Source organism: Cuculus canorus, chromosome 5 (genome assembly GCF_017976375.1).
Source record: "Cuculus canorus isolate bCucCan1 chromosome 5, bCucCan1.pri, whole genome shotgun sequence".
Taxonomy (NCBI): domain Eukaryota; kingdom Metazoa; phylum Chordata; class Aves; order Cuculiformes; family Cuculidae; genus Cuculus; species Cuculus canorus.
Window position 1 is genome coordinate 52,837,159 of NC_071405.1, and position 23,965 is coordinate 52,861,123.

The 23,965-nt window shown below is 42.4% G+C and overlaps 1 protein-coding gene across 1 annotated transcript in view; it reads right to left on the reverse strand.

Annotated features, from left to right (window-relative positions):
- LOC104067358 (RNA polymerase II-associated protein 1-like) overlaps window positions 1-23,965 on the reverse strand; it is a 68,056-nt gene that overhangs the window by 24,015 nt on the left and 20,076 nt on the right. The window contains 4 exon segments of the mRNA XM_054068128.1: window positions 7,212-7,677; window positions 14,966-17,238; window positions 17,588-17,768; window positions 18,894-19,460. The gene's annotated coding sequence lies outside the window, so the exon portion shown is untranslated.

Here is a 23,965-nt window from a genome sequence, read left to right on the forward strand (position 1 = left end):
TCAACCATGTATGATCTGTTATCCCAGCAAGCTGAAAGCAAAGTGAGGAATTGTACCGGCATTTGAATAGGGTTGCTATTTGAATTTTCTTAGCTGCTGTGCTACAAATCTTCCTAACTCCCTGCATTTCTTGGGCATTTGTTAGCTTAAATTTCTCTCATAGTGAAAATGGTTAGTAGGCAGTTACTCACTGAAGAGAAACAAAAAGCAGTGTGTCTGGTAAGGGGAGGAGGTTGGTGAGGCCACTAGAAAAAATACCTGTTGATAGAGCACAATGTGTTCTGGGGATGAGATGTTCCTTGTCAGATGACAATGCTGAGTGTGCAGACGTATTTCCAGGTCCTTGTTTTGTATAAATCTGTTGCGTTTGACCATTGGATGCAGGCTACTGAAGTACAGAAATCATGTGGAAGGCGGCACTATTCTTTATGGGAAAGCCACCAATATGTTGGGGTTTTTCCCCAGTCCTTTCTAGAAGGAGCTCATCTACCAGAAGTCTAGGTAGACAAGAGGAACCTGGAAGAGGATAAGAGTCCAGAGCAGGGAACCAAGACGGATGTCAGAAATTGGTTGGAAGCAAGAGTGACAGCAAGCCAGCATGACTTGTCCCAGATGCAGGAACAAGTGGATGCTATTTATGGGTAACCATGTGCTTAGCACTGCTAAATACTTCCCAGTCAATGCCATGGTCTATTGGTTAGTTTATAGATACCAGTATGCAAAACCAGGAACAATAAATCACAGTTAAATCAAATATGCTTTATTGTTCAAATACATTATTATACCTCAACCTGTTACGCCTGGCTACACAGAAACTTATCAGCTTACCAACTGGTGAATTGGTGTCAATCACCGAGCAGGAAAAGGAGACGGAGCATGGTGCTCAGACAGTCAGAGTCAATAGGTATTGCACCTTCCAGGGTGTCCCCTTGGTAACAAAACATGCACATATTCCTTCCTGACTCAACCCGTTTGGTCCAGCTCCTTGTATCCTCTTCTTGGGTACTGCAAAAATGGTCAGCAGCATCACATGCTCACGCAGTGGCCAGTGCGTGAGCAGGCTCAGTGCCAATTTGTTATTTGTCCCATGCTAACAGCAATTAACCAGGCCCTGTTCTCACAACACCTTTCCTGGCTGCTTGGGCTTTGATTCAAGATCTTGTAAACGACAGGCACTTCCAACTGCTTTTCTACTTTTTTATCCGATTGCCTGCCTCTTATCTGCCTAGTTAAGTACAGTCACATACCTCCTCATCACAAGTTGGCTAAGAATTGTTGTTTAAGCTAATTCACTACTTTGAAATTTGATTGTATAATACTTTAATGATATATCATTTCTCTATATATATATCAAGTCTAACAACGGGCTATTATTCATTATCTCTGATACACATGGAGAATGAAACCAGCCTGCCTGCTACTCAGCATGTTTAAAAGTGTTTTCACAGATGGGATCCTAAACTCGTTTACTCCTTTCATCCGAAGTATTACTGTCAACACCTTTCCCTCTGTTCTAGCTATGTGGTGTTTCCTCCTTTCTGGAGTTGGAAGATGTTCTTTTGCCAGCCTCCACCTAAAAGGCACAATCTGCCTGTTTAGTGATTCCTTCAGGATGATAATGATTTCAAAATTCTACCGGCTGGTCTGAACCTGGATTGGATAGTCCAGATCCCTCCTAGCAAGAGAAACACCCTGTTCTTATCTGCAGACACCTGATTGCAACAGGGGGTCGAAGAAGGGATTTCACATCCAGCCCATCACGAAAAACCACCGAGAAATCAAGCGAGTCTCATATTACCAATTCATCCTCCACTGATTATAAACCTCAGTAACAAAGAGGATGAAGAGGATGACAATGATGACGAGGAAGAGAACTGTAAGCAGGTCTTCTTTCTTTTACAAGGAAGAAGAATGGGTTCTTTCAACTCTTACAATGTACCTCACCTTTGTTTACCAAAGAGAGTTGTGTGACTTCAGTTTCAATAAACTGTTCAACTGATTGGCTAACTCTGGAGGCAGTCTCATTTTATTACAGAAAGTTAGTCTGCACTCTAGCAAAGAGAACCCATACAAAACTCTTCAGTCATTTCACTGAATGCCATGTGCTTGTGTAGATTTATAGAGAGAACTTTTTAAAAAATGTGTTAAAGGCAGTCAAACCCTTGACAGTGTCATTCTTCCAGATGAGAGATCCCTAGGGAAGGAATGAATTGCACATTCCCTTGAAGAAGGAAAGTGAAAGCATGACCTACTCTCATGTGTGTACCCTGCAAATTACTGTGCGACTTCTCTGGCAGCCCCAGGCTGCTTTTCACTTTCCCCCCTGCCCTTCAGTCTGGCTGGCAGGGCTGCCAGTCCATGCTTTCAAACTTGGTTTCCATCTGAGCAAGCCCGATTGGTGTGAACAATATAAAAACCAGGGCTTCGTTAATCCTTGTAGCCTTGGCTGAGACACAGAAGGAGAACTCTCTTGACCAGCTCTGCTGGCAGACATGACACAACAATCACTTTGGGAAGAGGTTTGGTGACAAGCGCTTCCTGAAGACATGTGCAACCAGATTCCCTTTTGGGTGTAAAAGAAGGATTATTTTGAAAACAAGTACTGAAAATGTATTTAAATCAATTTAAATCAACAAACGCTAGCATCTTAATCCATGTTGAAACTGCAATTCCATTGTGCTTGGAAATACCTAATACTAAGGAATCATTTTTCTGTTCAGAAGAAGTTGCAGTCTGGAAAAAGAAAAGAAAACACTACTACCCCCAAGCCCCCATAACCAAAATGACAATCATTATGGTATTTGATTATGAAGAATTGTTGAAGGTGTTTTTCTAACTATGCTGTAATCCTGTAAAAACATTTCCTATGGATGTTTCTAACTGGATCCCTAAGACTGTTGCAGATCTTGAAGAGGAAAAAGCAATAAAGGAGGTCAGCTATGAATCTGGTAAATATGAAATCAGTCACTCTTACCTAAACAGTACTGCTGCCACTATACTAAACTTGGTTGTCTTTTTCCCTCCTGGGGTATGTTTAGGAGAGTATTATGGGACTGGAGACTCTCATCAACCCAACCAATAAAAACTGCATCTTCACTTCAGGAAAATGAGCTGTTACCCATGGACGCTACGTAGCAGGACATGCTGAAAGGCAAGTGCTTTCCATCTTTTTGCACAGTGTTTATTTTTATTTAGTGACAGGAAAAGAGAGCATATTTCAAACAGAATAAAAACTCTTCACTACCTTTTTCCCATTTGAGTGTATACATATATAGACATATAGAGTTGCACATGGGGAGGGGGGGAGGGAGGGGGGCGGTGACAGTGATGACCTGCATCAGTTGTAGGTGGAAGAAGTAGAAATGGGCTATTAACCCTGTGTGTCCTTTCCTGAAATACACAACACAGGTCTTTACTTTTCCTTCCAGATCAAGATCTAGGTAGTGTTAACTGTAAGCATTGTAAGGTTAGGCATGGAGTTTGAATTTCTCACCTAGATTCTCTCTTGTAAAATGGAGAGGGACAGTCTCTCTTATTAGGGGGTTATTTATTGGGAAGGTGAGATGAATCACTTTCCCAGGTGGTGCCTTGGGTGTCTAGATGATGAAATGGAGTTAATAGAACTAAATTTAGATTAAATGAGTACTCCTTTTCAGTGTTTTATAAAAGAGAAGAATAAAAGAGTCCTATTTTCATTGAACTCTGGGCTTAAGCCAACATAATCAACCTCAAGAGAAATACAAAAGAATAAATATTCACCTCCCTTATTTTTCTCCTTCATCCTTGAAAAAAAAAAAAAAAAAAGTGGCAGGAGTGAAAAAACCTATGTTGATTTTTTTACGGAATAAGTAATAATATAATTCCATTTTAGCGGACAAAGTCATGTTCTTACTGTAACAACACACCAGAGGAATCGGTAGATCAGTAATTGAGAATTGCTGGGCAGAAACATGACCAATATTTCTGTGCCAGATATTAATAAAGTGGTGTCTCTCTCTAGAAGTAACTCATTATCTTAGCAAGTTGAAGGAGGTTATCAGGAAGGTAGTACTACCGCACAGTGACCTGTGAAGGTCATTACTCCAAGGTGCAGAGATCATGAGGACAGAGTACGAGGAGATGCCTGTGGCAGACCAGCATCCTGTCACTATGCAGCCAACCCCAGTGTTTGTACAGTTTTGTTTCTCACTTCCCTTTCTTCCCCAGAGGGTCAGGATGAAGTTACCTGCTGATCTGCAAGGGTTGCCTCTCAGCACACGGCAGCAGGGTTTGGAAGGGCTAATTTCTCTTGCTGAGGAGCAAGTGCTTGATCTCACCAGTGCCAACTATCTGTAAATTTAGGGCTTTCAAACAACAAGTCTAGTCAAAACACATTGGCAAATTCAGACAAGCTGGCTAGTGAAGGTATTATGGAAACGGCAGAATTTTTTGCCAGTTGATTATTCACAAATATTCCACACAGTTGAACTCAGGTTTCACTTTATCAAATGCCTGCTCGCTCCTATTTCTTTCCTCTTTTGTTTTGCCTAAAGCACAAGCTCTTCAGAACAAAAGCTGCCTCTTCCAAGCCTTCTCCATAGTACCACGTGCATTCACCACACTTCAGCAGGAGGGCTCCCAATTCAGACAAGAGTCCCCAGGCATCTCTCTCTACTTGAAAGAACTTTGTTGAGCCATATAAATGACAAGGAAACGAAAAAAATCCCATTCATGTTGCAGAGGTGAAACACACTGAAAGTACAGGTCAGAAAGGTTAGGTGTTAAAACTCCTGTGGCAGAACTGACTCAGTGATTGCCTCTTACAATTGATATGCAAACTTCATGTTTTACAGGAAAAGCACGGCTATGAAGCACTGCTAAGCGCAGAGTTCCTTTCAAGTGGTAGGAAAAGGACAACCCCGTGACATTGGCCACCTCCAATGGTGGATACCTCCACTGAGTACAGCTGGCATATGTTGAGTTCATTTTTACCTGTAGCCTGAGACAACCCAAAAATCTGGTAACTGCATTAGCACAGCACTGAGCTTGAATTACTTACTCTAATTCTGCCTTTTAAATCCCCTTTTGGTTTGCAGTACAGGAAACCTGAATTTTTGATTCCCCGTAGCAGATTAATAGTGGCACAATTGCACAACGTAAAATACTGAAGCAGTATGGTATCACTCTGCTGGTTCACATTTTATACTGCTGAGACTCAGCAGGGTAGGAGGCGTAGGCTACTCAGTGGGGAACCACAGATTCAGGCTCAAAGCTGCCTAACTGAGACATAATTCATCCAGCTTAGAACACAGGCAGAGTGTACTCATTTTAGTCTGAATGTTGTACAGATAGCCCCCGAAGCAGCAAAATGCCTGTTTGGCTTTCATTGGAAGACTTTACACTATTCCACCAGGAGAAGGAATCATCCTGAGAGAATTTAATGGAACTAAGAAGGGAAGTCTCCTGGTGGGAGAAAGGATTGCGAAGTCTTATCCACTGTAATGGCCTAATGCTGTTCTGAAAAACTGAGCTTTCAGCTGCTTTCCTTTAGTCAAGGGTTTGAAGAGAACAAGACCTTCAGCAACACTCATCTGTGCACAGGACACTGCTCCTCAGCTTCATTGCTACCACTTACTATTACCTTACATATGCAGCCCCCCTCCTCACCCACATATCATGTAATAGCACCTTCATGCATACCAATGCAAATGCATTTTTCATCACTTATGCTGCATTCAAAATGCTTTAATAGAATCCTAAACCTTTGGGATTCTTTCTTTTCACATTTCCACCAGCCAATGAATTAGCACCAATAGATATATATATATATATGTGTCACAGATACAGCAGTCACTGCAATGGAAATAAAAAATTCTTGTTCCATGAACAATGAGACGGAGGAAGTTCAGTTTCCTATGCATTATCTCATTCTGTATTCTCATCCACATCTAAACCCGTTTGTTTCAGGCTCCTGTGCCTTTCCCCATTTTACAGAGTGGCACCCCAGAGGGGCAGGATGCTCCATGGCCAGGCTGGACCCACATTGCTGCTGAACGGCCTGCCAGCAGGAGTCTGTTAACTGACCAGCTGGCTCCTACCAGATTGAGCAGACATGGGCAGAAAAAGCTGAGTTCTTCTCTCAGCAGAGGCACTAACAGATGCCTAGTTCTCTTCTACTCAGCCACCAATTCCCATGATACACACGGGGACTTGATAGATTTACTTTCTATTCTGTTACATTGGCTTCAAATTGACGTGTGGGTTCAAGTGTCATTAGAGAAGGTCTGAGAGGCAGTGGGATTCCTCAGACCTCATTCCTGAAGGAACCAATCTAAAAACATATTTGTGTTGTTCTGCTCAATACACAGTTGCAGCAACAGTCATTTGGGAGTCAGTCGTGGTGGCGCAGGTACCTCATCAGGATCCTAAAGGCTCAGCAAGAGCGGTCCCTGCGGTCAAGCTCTGTGCAAGTCACGGACTAAAGTTTGAATTGCATTGGGTAAACAATACATTTTAAAAGGTGAATGTTTGTTGAGGTGAGGCAGTATCAAAAGACCTTATGCTTGCCAGCCTAACCTGGCAAGTGCAAAAGCTGTGAGGGCTGAAGCTCCACAAAGCGATGAGGGGGACTTAGTCATAGTAACAGGAGAGGAAAAGAAGGAAAGTCTTGCACAGAAATTACTCTCTCACTTACTTCTAGTGAGACCTGAGGCATCTACCTTAGTAGTCTGTGCTCTATTTTGCCATCTGCCAAACAGGAAAGAAAATGGGGAGGTGGACGATGGTTCAAAGCTGCACCAGGGAAGGTTTAGAGGGGATGAGAGGAAACATTTCTCTATGAAGAGGGTGGTCACACACTAGAACCGGCTTCCTAGAGAGCTGGTCAATGCCCCAAACCTGTCATCATTTAAGATGAATTTGGACAATGCCCTTAATCAGCTCTAACTTTTGGTCAGCCCTGAAGTAGTCATGCAGTTGGACTAGATGATCGTTGTAGGTCCCTTCCAACTGAAATAGTCTGTTCTATTGTAAACAGTGGAGTGCACAGGCAACAAAAGCATGAAGCAAGCCCTTCCAGTTTGCTGTGCCAGCTCAGAGCTCTGGGACTAGAAGCTTCCTTTAGACAAGCAGGTCTTGCTGACTTTCCTTCCCCAGATTATTCAGAAATTCTGACTGTACAATACCATCAGTGATATTTTCATTTTATACACTTGGCTTCCTTCTTCACCCACCTCTTTGGAAAGGACTGATTTGCTCCTGCATTTCACTATGAGCTCATGCATCCCATTTCACTGCTGGTGCCAACAAAGTCACTCAAACAAGACTGTTGCATTTGACCTTCAGAGTCCATGAGTCAACCAGTGTGGTGTGACCAGCTCACAATCTGCTGTTCATGGGCACGTCAGTGATGAGGTTATTCAGACTGCCAGTCAACCAAATGACTACAGCATCCTAAATAGCTTCCAAATCAAGTCAAGGGTATATACTGGTGCCTTGAGAGAGAAAAGTCTTTTGTCTCTGAAGAAATTCATCTCTTTCTGAAATTAAGATCTTCTGACTTCAATTTCACCTCCTCTGCTAATGCTGAAATGAAGCTTCTAAAGGCACAGATGATGTGTGGCAGTGTCCTCTTAGGGATACATAAAACTTCATAATACATAGATGGAAGGACTTGGCACAGCTCATTCCTTGGGCACCCTGAAATAGAAGAACATTTTCCTTTGTTAATTTTCTCCCATCTCAAAGAACATTTGGCTCAATCAGGGAAATCTAACACTCCCTAACACTCCCTAAACCATGTCCCTAAGCACTTCATCCACCCGTTCCTTAAACAACTGCAGGGAAGGCGACTCGACCACCTCCCTGGGCAGCCTGTTCTGGTGCCCAATGACTCTTTCTGTGAAGAATTTTTTTCTGATATCCAACCTGAACCTCCCCTGACGGAGCTTCAGGCCATTCCCTCTTGTCCTGTCCCCTGTCACTTGGGAGAAGAGGCCAGCTCCCTCCTCTCCACAACCTCCTTTTAGGTAGTTGTAGAGAGTAATAAGGTCTCCCCTCAGCCTCCTCTTCTCCAGGCTAAACAACCCCAGCTCTCTCAGCCGCTCCTCATAAGACTTGTTCTCCAGACCCTTCACCAGCTTCGTTGCTCTTCTCTGGACACACTCCAGAGCCTCAACATCCTTCTTGTGGTGAGGGGTCCAGAACTGAACACAGTATTCGAGGTGCGGTCTCACCAGTGCCGAGTACAGAGGGAGAATAACCTCCCTGGACCTGCTGGTGACCCCATTTCTGATACAAGCCAAGATGCCGTTGGCCTTCTTGGCCACCTGGGCACACTGCTGGGTCATGTTCAGTCGGCTGTCAACCAGCACCCCCAGGTCCTTCTCTTCTATGCAGCTCTCCAGCCACTCTTCCCCCAGTCTGTAGCGCTGCATAGGGTTGTTGTGCCCCAAGTGCAGGACCCGGCATTTGGTCTTGTTAAACCTCATCCCATTGGTCTCGGCCCAGCGGTCCAGCCTGTTCAGATCCCTAAACCTTGACAGGAATCACATGAATATACAATTTTGTGCTATCAAACCACACTACAGCAAGTGTGCTTTTGTTGCCAACATGGAAATCATACGGCCACATATGAATGTATGTGAGAGAGTGTTCTGGTTTGAAAGAAGAATGGATTTTCTAACCTAAACCTCACCTAAGTAACTCCATTTCCCAAAAGTCAACTACTGCATGTTTTCTGACAGACTGGTGTCTGTCTCTACAAGTGATAATACTTGAAATTTATGATTTATCAACAAATTAATGGGGCTTTGGTACACAGAAAGGCCATTGCCTATGTCTATCCCTATGGAGATGAAGGTCATCTTCAAGTTGGTGGAATGCTGCAAGTGAAAGGGACAAAAAAGGGTCACATCTGCAGGGGGAAACAGCCAGGACAGATAACCCAAAACTGACCAACAGAATATTCCATTCCATATATGCGAAATTCTATGTAAAATGGAGCTCTCTTCTTCAATGGCTGGCATGCAATACAGACCTCATCTGTCTTTTTGCACTTGATTCTGGATCTGTGAGTTCCTGAATCCAACTCCCACCTGCTATTGAGTCCAGGCTGCAGTTTTACACTAAGTGGGAATGAGGGGCCTTTCAGAGAGGTAGCCACGTAGGCAGAAAGATAAGTTCACCCAGAAAAGGCATTGAGAACTGGATACCTTCCTGAACAACACAGGAACTGACTGATTTTCAGGCCTAGATCAGTGAGTAGTTATTTGCATAGCAGAAACTGACAGACAAACCGGAAAATATTTTTTGCGGTCTTGCTTTGGCCTGCCATGAAAAGAGGGAAGCAAATAAAAGATATGTCAGAACAAATACTAGCCAGAAACCTCCTCAGGCAAAGAATATGGCAAGAAAGTTTTGATGGCATTTAGAGTCCTGGCTAGACAAATCTCTCATAAAATAAAGCAGCTTCTAGAATAGATAGTCAGATCAGACAACGACAGATCAGTATCTATAAGTTCCTGATCTTTCAGATAAAACTGGGTCCTGACCTTGTGTGATCAATAAAGATCTCATGACACTTTTTGTAAAAAGAGGGTTGTTAATCCCACTGGTCTGGAAACAATCCAATTTAGGTAACTTGTGAAGATCTATCTTACAGATTCATCTAAATGTAGTACTCTCCTTTGTTCCCCAGGCTAAAATACTGTGGCATTTCTGTGTGCTGTAGTATGTGACTAAGAGAGTCCTCCCTGTCTCAGCATTAGCACAACACTTGTGAGACCTCACCTAGAATAATGTGTTCAGTTCTGGCACCCTCAGCACAGGAAAGACATGGATTTATTATAGCAAGTCCAGAGAATGGCCACGAATATGATCAGAGGACTGAAGGACCTCCCATGCGAGGACAGGATGAGAGGTTTGGCATTGTTTAGCCTAGAGAAGAGAAAGCTCCAGGGAGACCTTACAGCAGCCTTCCAGTACTTAAACAGGGCCTACAGGAAAGACAGAGAGGGATTCTTTATCAGGGAGTGCAGGGATTGTGAGGGTGATGAGGCACTGGAACAGGTTACCCAGAGAAGTCATGAATGTCCCATGCCTGCAGGTGTTCAAGGCCAGGTTGGATGAGCAACCTGATCTAGAGGAAGGTGTCCCTGCCCATGGCAGAGGGGTTTGGAACTAGATGATGTTTAAGGTCCCTTCCAACACAAACCATTCTGTGATTCTATGATTAGGTGAAGTAATCCTTGTATATGCACTCACTGCCACTCCTACAAGGAGGTTATGAACCTTAACATTTGCTAAGGAACTTGGAGATGTATAATACATGCTGTTCCACATGGTTCAACTTTCATGAAACCCTTTCCACACTAGAGCAGTTAGAAATTAGAGCTTCTCAAATTTTGAGTGCTAACAGGTAAACTACAAATGCAGGAGGGCATAATGCTTATGCCTTTGCCACTGAATAAGCCTATCAGACAATACTGAAAGAGACAGGGACAAGACCAGGACAGCTCGATATTGCTGGGATTGTGGCTGCTGAACACAACTATGGTCAGCAGGTGAAACTATGAGTGGACAAAACCAGTAAATTTTCAAAATATAAGTATAAGACTCTTTAATAGGCACTAAAGGAAAACACACCAGTTCATGCTAAGCACAACTTCCAGTTTCCATCCAGGACAATTCATAAACGTGTCTCATTTTCAAAGCTTTTTTTTAGAAACAGCATCACCAGGGGTCCCAAAACTCCTTGGGGTTCATTCAGTCTGGAAATCCATAGGAGAGGATGAGAGAACACGCAAAACCAAACAACAGAGGCATCAACTCTGCTACTCAGTAAGGAGTTAGTCTGTCAACGTAGTCAATAATTATCTCTTAGAAGAATAAAGCAGCAATAAAACCTTGAAGGCACACACAGCTTGAGCTATGGAAGGTGTGAAATATAGATGTAGTAAAATAGTGTGGAAATTTTACTGTAATAAAATGTAAGAGGGCAATCGCATCTGTCACCAGAAAGATTAAGCTTTGAGAGACATAGTGTCTTAACACGAGCACGCCTGCACACACATAAAGGAATGGCTAGGTCAGGGTGTGCCTCTGCATACTAATGGCAAAGGCTGATTTTGAATTGAGCTCTTCATTCACAACTATCTGTCAAGGAAAGTGTGTTATTATTTTGCAGCTAGATGAAAAGGACAGCTCATTATCAAAGAAGCATTCAATTATTATCGTTACTTACAGCACTACACTCACTTCTTGTGATCCTTTGGCTTTAATAGAGACTGTGATTCCATGCCCATTAAAATCTCAGAATATATTCCCTGGGCAAAAGATGAAGACTAATCTGAGAATTATTTCAGAGATGTTCTCACCTGCATCTTCCCAAAGCAGAACATCCAAGTTTTCTTCACTAGGAAAGCCTACTAGGTTACCATTTTCCTGGTCTTCACTATCTGTTTGCCTCGACAGTCTCATTGCCCAACCAAAAGCCAAACACAAAAAAAGGATCCAAGAAGAAGTAGTTTCTCATGGTGAAGCTTGCTTCTTGGATGAGCCTGCAGAATAAGAGCTCATGACGGGGTTCTCTTCATACATGCAACTTCTTAGTAAAACCTTGTGCACTGAAGTCAAGAGAGCACAACCCCAGTGGGACTCTTGTGCTCACTCCTTCTTGTTCCTTTCCCATTAGAAACAAAGCTGGCAAGCCAAAAAGGCACCGGTGAAGTACAGCTTACAGTTTTCAGTAAGGAGACATTTCCAGTTACTGATTCAGTACAATTTGTTGGAACAACATACAATAATCACAAAAGAGGTCTGAATGAACCAAATTGCAAACTACATTTATCACATACAAAGAATCTTGTTCCTTCAAAAATGAATTCATCATAAGTATCATAGTATCACAGTATCATAGTATAGTAAGGATTGGAAGGGACCTTAAAGATCATCATGTTCCAACCCCCCTGCCATGGGCAGGGACGTCCCACTAGATCAGGCTGCCCAGTGCCCCATCCCTCTTGGCCTTGAACACCTCCAGGGATGGAGCAGCCACAGCTTCTCTGGGCAATCTGTTCCAGAGTCTCACCACTCTCATGGTGAAGAAATTCTTCCCAATGTCCAGTCTAAGTCTGCCCCTCTTCGGTTAATACCCATTCCCCCTGGTCCTATCACCACAAGCCTTTGTGAATAGCCCCTCTCCAGCTTTCCTGTAGGCTCCCTTCAGGTACTGGAAGGTCACTATAAGATCTCCTCAGAGCCTTCTCTTCTCCAGGCTGAACAAGCACAACGCTCTTAGCCTGTCCTCGTAGGGAAGGTCCTCCAGCCCTCCAATTATCCTTATAGCCCTCCTCTGGAGCCATTTCAACAGCTCCATATCCTTCTTACGTTGAGGATTCCAGAACTGGACACAGTATTCCAGATAAGATCTCACAAGAGAGGAATAGAGGGGCAGAGGGGCAGAATCACTTCCCTCGACCTGCTGGCCATGCTGCTTTTGATGCAGCCCAGGATATGGTTGGCCTTCTGGGCTGCGGGCACATATTGCTGGCTCATGTTGAGCTTCTCATCGACCAGCACGCCCAAGTCCTTCTCTGCAGGGCTGCTCTCAAGCATATCATCTCCCATCGTGTACTGAAAACAGGGATTGCCCCAAGCCAGGTGCAGGACCTTACACTTGGCCTTCTTGAACCTCACGAGGTTCTCACAAGCTCACTTCTCCAGCTTGTCCAGGTCCCTCTGGATGACATCCTGTCCTTCCAGTGTGGCAATTACACCATTCAGCTTGGTGTCATCCGCAAACTTGCTGAGGGCGCACTCGCTCTCGCTGTCTATATCACTGATGAAGATATTAAACAGCACTGGTCCCAGTACGGACCCCTGAGGGACACCACTTGTCACGGATCTCCATCTGGACATCGACCTGTTGACCACTACTCTTTGAATATGACCATCCAAAGTAGCCTGTTGAGGATCACGCAGAACGTAAAAATACATCTCTGGGTACAGTTTTGACACTGTCACATTTAAGTTCATTGTAGCATGAAAATAAAGTGGAAACATCAGATAACTGGGAACAATTTTCACATTAGAACAGCTGTTAGCCAAGTAATGAGGGTCTCCCACAAGAGATTACTCTAATCTCAGGCTATTATTGGTCTTTCTAGGGTGCATCATATTTTATTTCTAGTTTAGACCAAAGACTGCATTTTGGAAAATTATTAGTATGACTATAAAATTGCATTTTCTGTTTAAATAAAGGCTAAAAATTCCATGCCAGCTGTAGGCTTATTGTTCTTTCTTCTATCTGCAGCTAGCTACAGGAATGACTGAAATAAGTAGCTACAGAAAGCAGTAAGCAAAGATTCGTGGTTCAAAGAGAAAGTTAGGTTGCAAAACAGAGAATAGTTTCTTAACCTTAAGAGTAGCTTGCTGGCAAAAGGCACTCATACAAGGCAACATTTATTATCCCTAAGTTAAAATTGGCAATTGCTTGCTAATTCTGGGGGAGGTCTGCAAAATGCACATGGGCACACACCTGCTAACTTTTCCAACAGTGCAATGCCAGGCCTTCGTGGTAACAGTGCACACAGAGAATGAAACTGTTTGACTCATGATGCACAGGAGCAGTTATTCTCAGTCACTGCTGGACACAAATACCCAAGTTCTGCATCTTACTTTTAATTTGCAAATTGCACTATTTCAAAAAAGATAAGCCTTACCAACACCAACAAAGTCTGAGCTTCAAAAATGAGTGTAAAACATAAAGATATTGCTGATAAAGACCTCATTGCAAAGACGCATGATTAGGAAGCCCACATTCTCCTCTGTAAATGTTGTTCATGAAACAGTACCAAAAAGAGAGAAATGCACTAAAAAAGGGTATTTTACATCTCCTTTCCTCCCACTCCTTTTCACAGTGGACAGACAGGAGGAGAGCAATGACAGCTCCTGTGCAAATGATTTCATTGAATCGAACCTGATAAGCCACAGCAGGCAGCACCAAGAGGAACAAAAATGAGCCGCCATCTGTGGCATCGTCTGGGTAGCAGCACAACTAACGTTTTGTGAGGGAGCTGACACACACCAGAGACAAGAGATGCACAGTACTTTATTAGAAACTTTTGTATCATTTCAAATCTATTTTTTATAATCTATATTGAAAGAAATATTGATGTCAGGAGTAGCAAGCAGCTCTTCTGTTGTGAAGGATGCTAACATATCTTCACGGCTGCACAGCATGCTTGTGAGGCTGTCACTGTATCATCATGATGTAACATCAAACAACCTCCCTCCAAAACCACAATTCACTACTAACAATAAAATATCTGAAGTTAATTCAGAGCTCTTTGCACTCCCTACTGCTCTGAAGAGATCAAATAGCCATCCTGAACGTGCATTGTGATGGAAGCCTCTAACGAAAGCCCACATGCACCGAGGTAGCCTAGAATATTGTTTTGTAGACATGCTCATTCATTTTGTAAGGCAAAAGCTTACTGTGGTGAAAGCAGTAACAGTGAAGAAGTCACTTCATTCAGAAGCATCAGTCTTCCTTTCAGCAGACAGATCCAACAGATGGATTGCTGAAGTGTTTATTAAATATCTGACAGATAAGACCCAAATAGTGTGATGTGCTTACACCACCTACACAGCAGGCAATCCAAGTCTTAAAAGTAAAGTTAAAGTCTTCTTTGCCCTAAGGTTTCCAAATGGGCACTTTGAGCACAGTATTTATTGTCATCTGTCATCTTCAGATCAACACCCTAAGAGATGTGAGCTTCCACCTCAAACTCAGCAGTGGCATCTCAGTTCTCCAAGCTAAACTATTGAATTACTGATTGGTCCTGCGAACTGCCAAAAGAGTGAGAAAAGCCAATAGAGAAGAACTAGAAGTTACTAAGGCAGGGGAAAACTCAAAACAGAAAGGGAAAAAGAGATGGGAGGGAAAGAGAACCTACTGAAGGACAACACGGACATTGAGGCTCACCACAACACTGCCGGTGCAGTATCTGCTCCTTTTGACCCAAATGAAGTTGCAGTGTGAGAATTTGGTCTCTTCAAGATCTTCTTTTGCTCTTTGGGATGGGCCTGGCTAGAAATTCACATGCAGCATTTTTGCAACAGATTATTTGAGACTCAAGATTATCACAAAAAACGGGATGGAGGGGAATGCCGCATGGTGGCCATTTTACTTGTGCATACAAATGCTGCTTATCATGCAAAACATCAGCAGACCTTCACAGTGCATTCTCCATTCTAAGAGGAACAAATAGAAGGACTAGTTTTTAAAAACAAGGGCAAAGGCCAGTAAATTACCATAAAATTATTTTTAAAAGGGATATCAGAGGGTCAACTTTGTGAATAGAGCATATACAAGCTTCTGTAAGCTTAAAGAAAACATGTTTTACCCCAGACTTGATTATCAGCTGGAGGCGGCACCACTTCATTGATGAAAGATTACCAAGGAGAACTTTGCAAAACTAGGAAGGAGCAAAAGTGAGAATTAACATGCCTTTCTACTCTACTTTCTGTCTGACAAGAAAAGAAATGCTTTTGTCTGACCCATAGCATATTTATATACTCACATATTATAGCTTGTTGTATCTGTCCATGACTTCATCAGTAAAAGGTGTTCAGCATTTGCCTGATATTATTAGCAAGTGAATGCATTAGTCTAGAAATGGATTATTAAATTCCATTCTCAAACTCAAGTAGTCAATAAATACAGTGGCGTGCAAGCGCTTTAATCGTATAATGCTCCATGTGTACTTTTCTGTTCAAAAGCTTCCACATGGTGGGGTTTCAGTCCTGTTTTGAGTTCTTCATTCAGGCTTTGTCCTACTCCTGTGTGTAGTACAGCCACTGAGTTGCCTATATCTTCTTTGGGAATTGCCATTGCTCAGTGAAGTGGGCTAAGTCACCACACAAGGATCCTAAATGCAGGGAACTCAAATCACTCACACAGTCCAAGAATCACAGGTCAGCTCCGTTTCTTTTAGGAAGAGGACATTCTATCAAGTTGATGGGAAGATTCTCTCCCCTTTCAAAATGCAAATAAAGATTCAGCAGAATGCAGAATATTGCTAGCATTTAAGTCATGGGATGCAAAGCTGTGACAGTCCCACTATCTTGTCTGCCAACTCAACAGCAATACTACAATTATCTTCAACTCATTTCCAGTCCAATCAAGTGTTTGTTTTTAAAACCACATTATTGCTGTTTTCCAGCTCAACCCCTGCTGAATTCGTCACAATACAGATTCCCACTGTTCCTACATGGGATAATATCAGTCACTTGGATGAAACCAAGCATTTTCTAGCTACAAAATCAGAAGCTATCTTTTTTTCTTTCTAAGAATTAGAAGATGGCATCTGTTGAGACATTTTTATTTGGTGGTTGTTTGGGTTATTGTCTCCACAACCATATGCTGTTCTGAGTTAGAAGCATTTGAACCTTAGAAACCTATTTGCGGTTCTTATTTTCAGCATAATTATTTTCTATTCAAAGAAATCTTAAACTTTTGATAAGGTGTTAAGAAGTCACATAAATTTGGGGGACAATTTTAATTTTCAACTACTCACTCTGACCGGGATTAAAATGGATTAACAGAATCAGCACACTTTGGTCCTGTTTCTCTTAAACTGCATTCAGTTTAAGCTTCCATTCACTTTACCAAGATTTTTCCAAAATGCTCCTGCTAGCAAAGCACCGAATGATTCTTAGCTACCAATTACATATAAAATTATTTAATTCTCCACTCTTTCTCCAAAAGTATATACAAAAAATTTAAAAAGTGCAGAAAATTCAAACCAGGTTTCTTGGTTTGGGCTTTGGGGTTTTTTAAGTGTCGATTGCATCGAAGCTGAGAATGTTTGCATTTAAACTAGGTAAAGCAATGCCCTCTAGTGTTCTGCAGAGAAATCTGTACAAGGCTGCCCGAATCCTTAAAGACATTCAAACTTAGTTAGGACTGCTGTGTCATCTCAAGTTTTGAAAGCTTATGGCTCCCAGGCAGCATCCTTAGAATGTCCTGCTCACAAGTGCACCTGCAGAACGATTTGGGATCTTTTACCTTCTTTCCCTCCATTGCTGATGTTTGCATCAGGATTTCATGTCAAAGATGTAGGTATCTTGCAGGACATACGCTGATGTCTTGAGGAACATCCGGGAATGAAAGGGGCTTTTGAGAATCAGGAAAAAAAAAGCCTGATTCTTCCGAGAGTTCACAAAATAAGTGAAACCTGTCTCTTCTCTCATCACCTACAAATAACCATCCATGGAAAATGTTTTACTGTCCTCCCCCCTGCAGCATGTGACAAGCCACATAATACCCACCCTGCACCTTCCCCACATACACACAGCATTTGGTACCCTGTGTTACTGACCCACTACACAAGCAGGGTGATGCATCTGGCTTGAAGAGCTCTCTTACAGAGCTCCAAAGCTTAGTGCGTTTCCTCACAGCGGTGGCATTCCCAAGATATTGATAAACTGCAAACAGAACTATCTAAACTCAAGAAAGATTTAAATAAAAGAGAGCATTCTCACAGTTCAAAAAGAAATCCAGAACTATCAAAATATTACTTTACACTTTGTACGCATTACAAACCTCAACTTTTGCGTTGTACAAAGGACTGGAAGAGTCTTTATAACTGGAAGTCTCAAAGGCAAGAGACAAACTCCTTGATGAAGGCTGCTCTTACATGGGCAAATGGGAATCCTTAAACTTTACTATCCGTTGCTCTTCAAAGGCAACTGCTGAACTCCCGCCATCTAGTCAGAATAGAAACCTGAAAACCATTGATTACATTTTTAGTCACATCAAGTACTTTTAAGATAATTAACAACAAAACCACTCATGTTGACCACTGGGCTTTTATTACTTTATGTGCAGCAGAATGAAACCACAGATCAAAAGCCTCATCCAACCATATCTTGAACACCTGCAGGGACGGGGCACCCAGGAATTCTCTGGGCAACTGGTTCCAGTGCCTCACCACCCTCCTAATACCTAATCTAAATCTACTCTCTTTCAGGACATTCAGAAGAGCAAGGTTAGTATAGGCATGGTTTCTTTGGAGGGAAGCTAGCTTGGCGTGTTTGATAGGGAAAGAGAGAAGCGTAGGTCTTGAGGCTAGGCATCACCCTGCACCTTCTAGAACTTATGTACAAGAACAAAACAAAAGAAATAACTGTAGGAACAACATTTGTTAAAACTAAGTTCTCCAAACAAAAGCCTGCCAGAATGACCATAGTTCTGCAAAAATTACTGGATATAAATAAAACGTCCAGTGAGACCATACCTAACGTAAATTCCAAACTTGATCTGGTGCTTGTGATGAGCCTTTTAGGGCACTGTATTTGTAGCCCTTGTGTCTGAGGCTGCAATACAGAATTTGAATGTAGACGTGGGATCAAATCACGAGTTTTTTAAATTACATTTAATCTTAGGAATATCACTTTAATTTCCTCTCTTCTCAGAGGGCAGCCAATACATATTCAGTAAACAAGCAGATACTTCCCCCCACCCCCGAATGGGGAGTGGTTACTGCCAAGCATCCTGACCTGCTAAGAAATTATTTTTAATCTTGTTACATAGATAACCATATTAAGGGAGAAAAAGCAGTTTAGAGACTATCCAAAAGACAGCCAAGGGAGGATATCCAGTGTTTAGACCACTGCACTAGGAACACTATTTCTTAGAGGTCTGACACAGTATATCTGAGTGACTGTGTGCACAGAACTCTGTTCTGGAGAAACTGCTTATATATCCATCTATCTATATGTATGTATGTATAAAAGCTCTCAGGATCAGCTTCCCTGTTTTACCATCATTTTATTTGCAGAGGATAGTGCAGCGAAAGGACCATTCAAAACTCAGGCTACAAAAAAAGCAAGGGGAAGACACACATTACCTTGAGAACTCACAGTCTCCAGGCTGACTGAACAACACAGCTTTTCCACTTCCTTCAGTTTATTCAACAGTCCAGTGCCTCTCAGACACATTCTCACCCTCTCCTCAACAGTCCAGTGCCTCTCAGACACATTCCCACCCTCTCCACAGAGAAGCAGAATCACATGAAAGAGAATGGAGGAAAATGTTCCACCATTCATCATAGAGAGGCTACACACACATATTGTGATATATTGAGAAGATGTGTATTGTTCTGCAGGACTGGGAGCATTCTATTAGTGCTTCACTTTGCAAAGATGCCAAGAGTTTCCTCATAAGACACTGAAACTGAAGTGCATGTAGTTCCATCAGTGAGGCATAAACTGAGCTCTTCCTTTCTTCCCCTTGGCTCTCTTCTTGCACAAGTGTTTGCTACAAAAGCTAGTGCTGGTGCATTCTCCTTATTTTCTCTGTGTGTCACCATCTGCAGGCACTTCAGTTGCCCAGCAGGGAGCCGCTCATAAAAGTCAAATCCCAAAGGGCTCTCTGCATTCAGCAGTCTGTAGAAAAGTAGGTGCTTTTTCAAGGTCTGAGAAAGAAACAGCAGCCATTAAGCATGTCTGAAAAAAACCTAATCCTTTCCACTGTGTCACTATCACAGCATATCAACCTGTCAGACAGTACAATTCCATCAAGCCCAACATATTTAATTGCATCATTTTTAATAGACAAGCTATAAAAGGTCAATTTCTTCTAAGAAAATTCACTTGGGATTTGCGTGAGATTTCCTCTTCTGAACACAACTCCACTGTCTCCTCAACAACCCCTTACAATGAGTCCTTGCCAGAAGTCCAAATCAGGTTTAGAGTGGGATCCAAGAACTTACCTTGGATGCTAAACAAAGGGCCAAATGACAGCTCTGTCTCACAAATGGTAAACTTCAATAAGCTCCCAGAGAAAGAGAGAAACCTTATATACATTTTGTTCTTTCAGGAGAAGCACCCAACTAAGAGTTAAGTGAGATCACTGCTGATCACGCATGCATAGCTGTGCTAGAATCAACCCTCTAGGACCTCTTACTGCCCAGACTGGGTAAGAGGCATGGAAATATATTACAGAGATTAATCTAGGTTTCAAGGGGCTCAGGGCTTTGAATTCAATTACTACCAGAAGTGAATAACAGTATTTATAGGAATCGCAGGTCAAAACCCTGCTGCTAACCTCCTCTCATTCTCAAATTAGCAAGGTAGTTAAACACAAATTTCAAAAGCCAAAGGTAAATCTGTAAGATACTGTGTCTGAAAAAACTAAGTCCCAGTTGCACAGATCCTACCTTAACCATCATGGCCATGTCTTCCGCAGCATGCTTTTTCAAGCAGCATTAGTCTCCCGGGAAGAAAACACATGTTTTGCTTAACATAGCAAGATGCTGCCTTTGCCCATGGGTGTACAGAATTCCAGGGGGGATGCTTGGCTCATTATGTTGATGCTCCAAAGAGCAGGTTGTTCTATCAGAAAGGGCTTGAGATGGCTATCACTTAGATCCTGCCTCTCTCCTCCTTTTCCTGACCCGAAACTCAGCTGGCTTCTCAACTTTCAGATAGAACTGTAGATCAACCGCAGAGTGTTAGCACAAGTAGCCATTGTAATACTTGGAGGGCTTCTGCTTAGTTATTCAAACAAGGTGAAAGGAAAAAGCACTCTGCACTTCCCCCCCTTACCCCAACAGAGCTACTGGCTTCCAAGGTTTATGTAGGATTGTCTACCATTAATGCAAGTGCTTTAGGCCATAACAAACAAGAGCTGCTGTCCTCTCATATGTGAATTCGCTACCAGCTGACTAGTCATAAAAGCATTTGTTTACCACGTTTCTTTCCAAGCCCAAGGTCTTCTACCCCTGAGGCTCTGCTATCCACTACCTAGCCGCATTGTGCTCTCTTGAGAGAAAATAAAGCTGTTCACATGAGCTACAGCCACCACGTGTAAAGAACAGGACACTGCATGTGGCGCAGCACACCAGTGACCAGTGTCGGGAAGTAGAATTGCAGGAGGTTCAGGGTATCCTCAGGAGGGGAAGTGTATTGCTCGAATGCCAAAAGCACTCATATTGCTGAAGAACTACCTTGTAGGAATATCACTGTCCAAATCGTGCCACACATTGCAGTCAAATGGAAATCCCCAAGACTGTGCAAGAAAAAAACTAGTATCACAGTTGGTCAAGTATGCGCTACAGCCATACAAGCTAATTCCAGTGAGTTGTCATGAGTTCTAATCTTCAGCTAAACTGTTTATTACTTGCAAAAATACAGATGCAGTGACAAATATTTAAAAAGCACTGGGCCTTTGATTTAAAAAAAAATATATACACTTTTCGCCACGTACATACATAAACCAGGGTAATAAAGCTGCCCACCCACTCAAGGCATTTCAACAATAAACCGACAGGCAAAGCCAAAAAGCCAGCTGGTATCTAAAACCCACATGGCAAAAATGCTGCCCCTCACATACTCACAAAACGTGTATTTTCACTCTATTCAGAAAGAACCTAGCTTTAATGTTTGTCAACATAACCATGCATACTGCTCTGTGCTCACTCTATGCAGGCAAAACTAGAGTTTTTCATACCAGCAGCGCTTATAGGGCCCACACCAGACACACCATGTCTGCACAGGCAAGACCACTACAAGGAAGAATGACTACATTCTGTTCCTCAATAGCAATGAAGGAACAGAGCAAATCCTGTCAAAGATCTATAATCATTACTATATGACAGAACTAATCATTTAAATGCACTGCTTTTACAGCCTGACCAAACCCAATGTTTTCAGACTTCAAGGACAGGCAGGAAAGGGTCTAATGAGTGCCTTTGTGTTGGAAAGTTTGCTACTAAGTGTTTGAGTCTTCAGTCATGAAAGAACTTGGCTCAAAGTGTTTGGTGACTATTCAAATACCATTTAAAACCAAAGATTTTAAGTGCCCCTTATATCAGATGTTCTCAGAAGCAGCTAGATGTCTCCCTGACTACAAGTTAGGCCTTTCAGGTTCCCTCTCTGCAGAAGGCTGATCCCAGTCTAGTAGGGAGGATCCCTCTATGACAGAAAAGACAGAATATCCGCAGTGATTAAGAGTTCCCAGAGCCAGAACCCATCAAAGCATAACTGTGGATGAACACAGCACAGAGGAGCAGAATTCTTTCAGCTCTAGAAAGCAATATTCTAGGTGAAGGGAACATGCTGGCAAGTTTTATTGTTCGTTCTCTTCATTAGAATGCTGCTTTAGGATAAAGAAATACTCATTTTTGTAACAGAAGAATCTGATTTCCCCCTAGGTGAAACCCCTCTCCAGAAATCAGTAAAATCTACTCAAAGATGTTAATCTTAGTTCTTAGTAGTCTATCAAAAAACATTCCAAGAAGGTCTCAGTATAACCTAATCTAGTTACAAGTTATTTTTTTCCCCAGTACTCCATTCAAACATCCTAAATGCAATTTTTTTTATTTTTTTTTTTTTTTAATCAGATTACCTAACCACAGGGAGATGATTGAATTTCTTTTTAAACTAGGAGGAGTGGCTGCTACACCGGAAGGCTGTGATGCCATTCAGGGAGACCTGGACAAGCGAGAGAGCTGGATGGAGAGGAACCTAATGAAGTTCAACAACGGCAAGTGTAGCGGTTTCTGCACCTCAGCAGGAATAACCTCCTGCACCAGTACAGGTTAGGGATTGACCAGATGGAAAGCAGCTCTTCAGAGAAGGACTTGGGAGTCCTAATGGACAACAAGTTAACAATGAGCCAGCAATGTGCCTTTGTGGCCAAGAAGGTCAAGGGTATCCCGGGGTGCATCAAGAAGAGTGTGGCCAGACAGACAAAGAAGGTTATCCTCCTCCTCTGCTCTGCCCTAGTGAGAGCCTATCAGAAGTCCTGTGAACAGTTCTGGGCTTTCCAGTCCAAGAAAGATAAGGAACTACTGGACAGAGTCCAGCAGACAGCCACAAAGATGATTAGCAGACTCAAAAAATCTGGGTCTATTGAGCTTGGAGAAGAGAAGACTGAGAAGTATTCCTATCAATGCTTATAAATATCTGAAGTGTGAGGATCAAGAGGATGGAGACAGACTCTTTGCAGTGGTGGGCAGCAACAGGACAAGGGGCAACGGCACAAACTGAAGTGCAGAAATTAAAAAAAAGTAAAAATCTTCTGTCATAGTTCAAAGACTTAATAAATTATTGTGTCAGAGACTCTCCTAGGGTATCATAAAAGTTGAAAAGGACTATTAATGTCTTGGTTATCCCGGTCCTCTAATGCTCAGGATCTAATGACAGGATGTGAAGGGTACTACCAAACCTCGGGGCACTGAAGAGATCTTTGAAAGATACCAGCAGTACCCACCCCAGCAACAACTAAAACTCAATCACTTTGGGCAAGTTTCTGAGAAGCTGCAGAAGTATGAGTAAGTACAGCATTAAATCACCCCTACAGCTTGAAGACAGCTCTCCCAAGTCAGAACTCAGGTGTGTCAGTCTGGCAGTAAATAGGTAACTTGCATTTATCTTTAGAACGTGAATCTTAAGGAAAGCCAAAGTATAGGACATTACTCATCAACTGCATCACACTGATGTGACATCTTCAGAAAACTCACTTTAAAAGATGGTCATGTATTACAACTGTAACTGGATTTCAGAATTTGATATTGAATGTCAGTGAGCCAGCAAATAAATTTGTTTCCTATCGAAAGTTCATATGGCATGACCCTCAATGCTCAATATTCCAAGATTATTGCAGTGTAGCTGTCCACATGTAAGCTCTCAAGCAAATGCAAAAACGTGCAATTTGGTTTAGCCTACACGGAGAAAGGACTGCCAAACTAAACTAGGTCATAATTGCTTCATGCTTTGGATCTCTGCAGTAAATCAGAACAGTCATAGCACTACAACGTACCTTGATTAAGACTCTGAGTCCAAATGAAGAAAGGACAAGAAAGGAAGAGGGATATTTGACACTGCTAATGTGAAGGATCAGCAGACTCATCTGATCCTAAATGCCAGGCAGCCTAGATGTGTGGTAAACAAAATGCGCTCCTCAGCTAGATGCCTC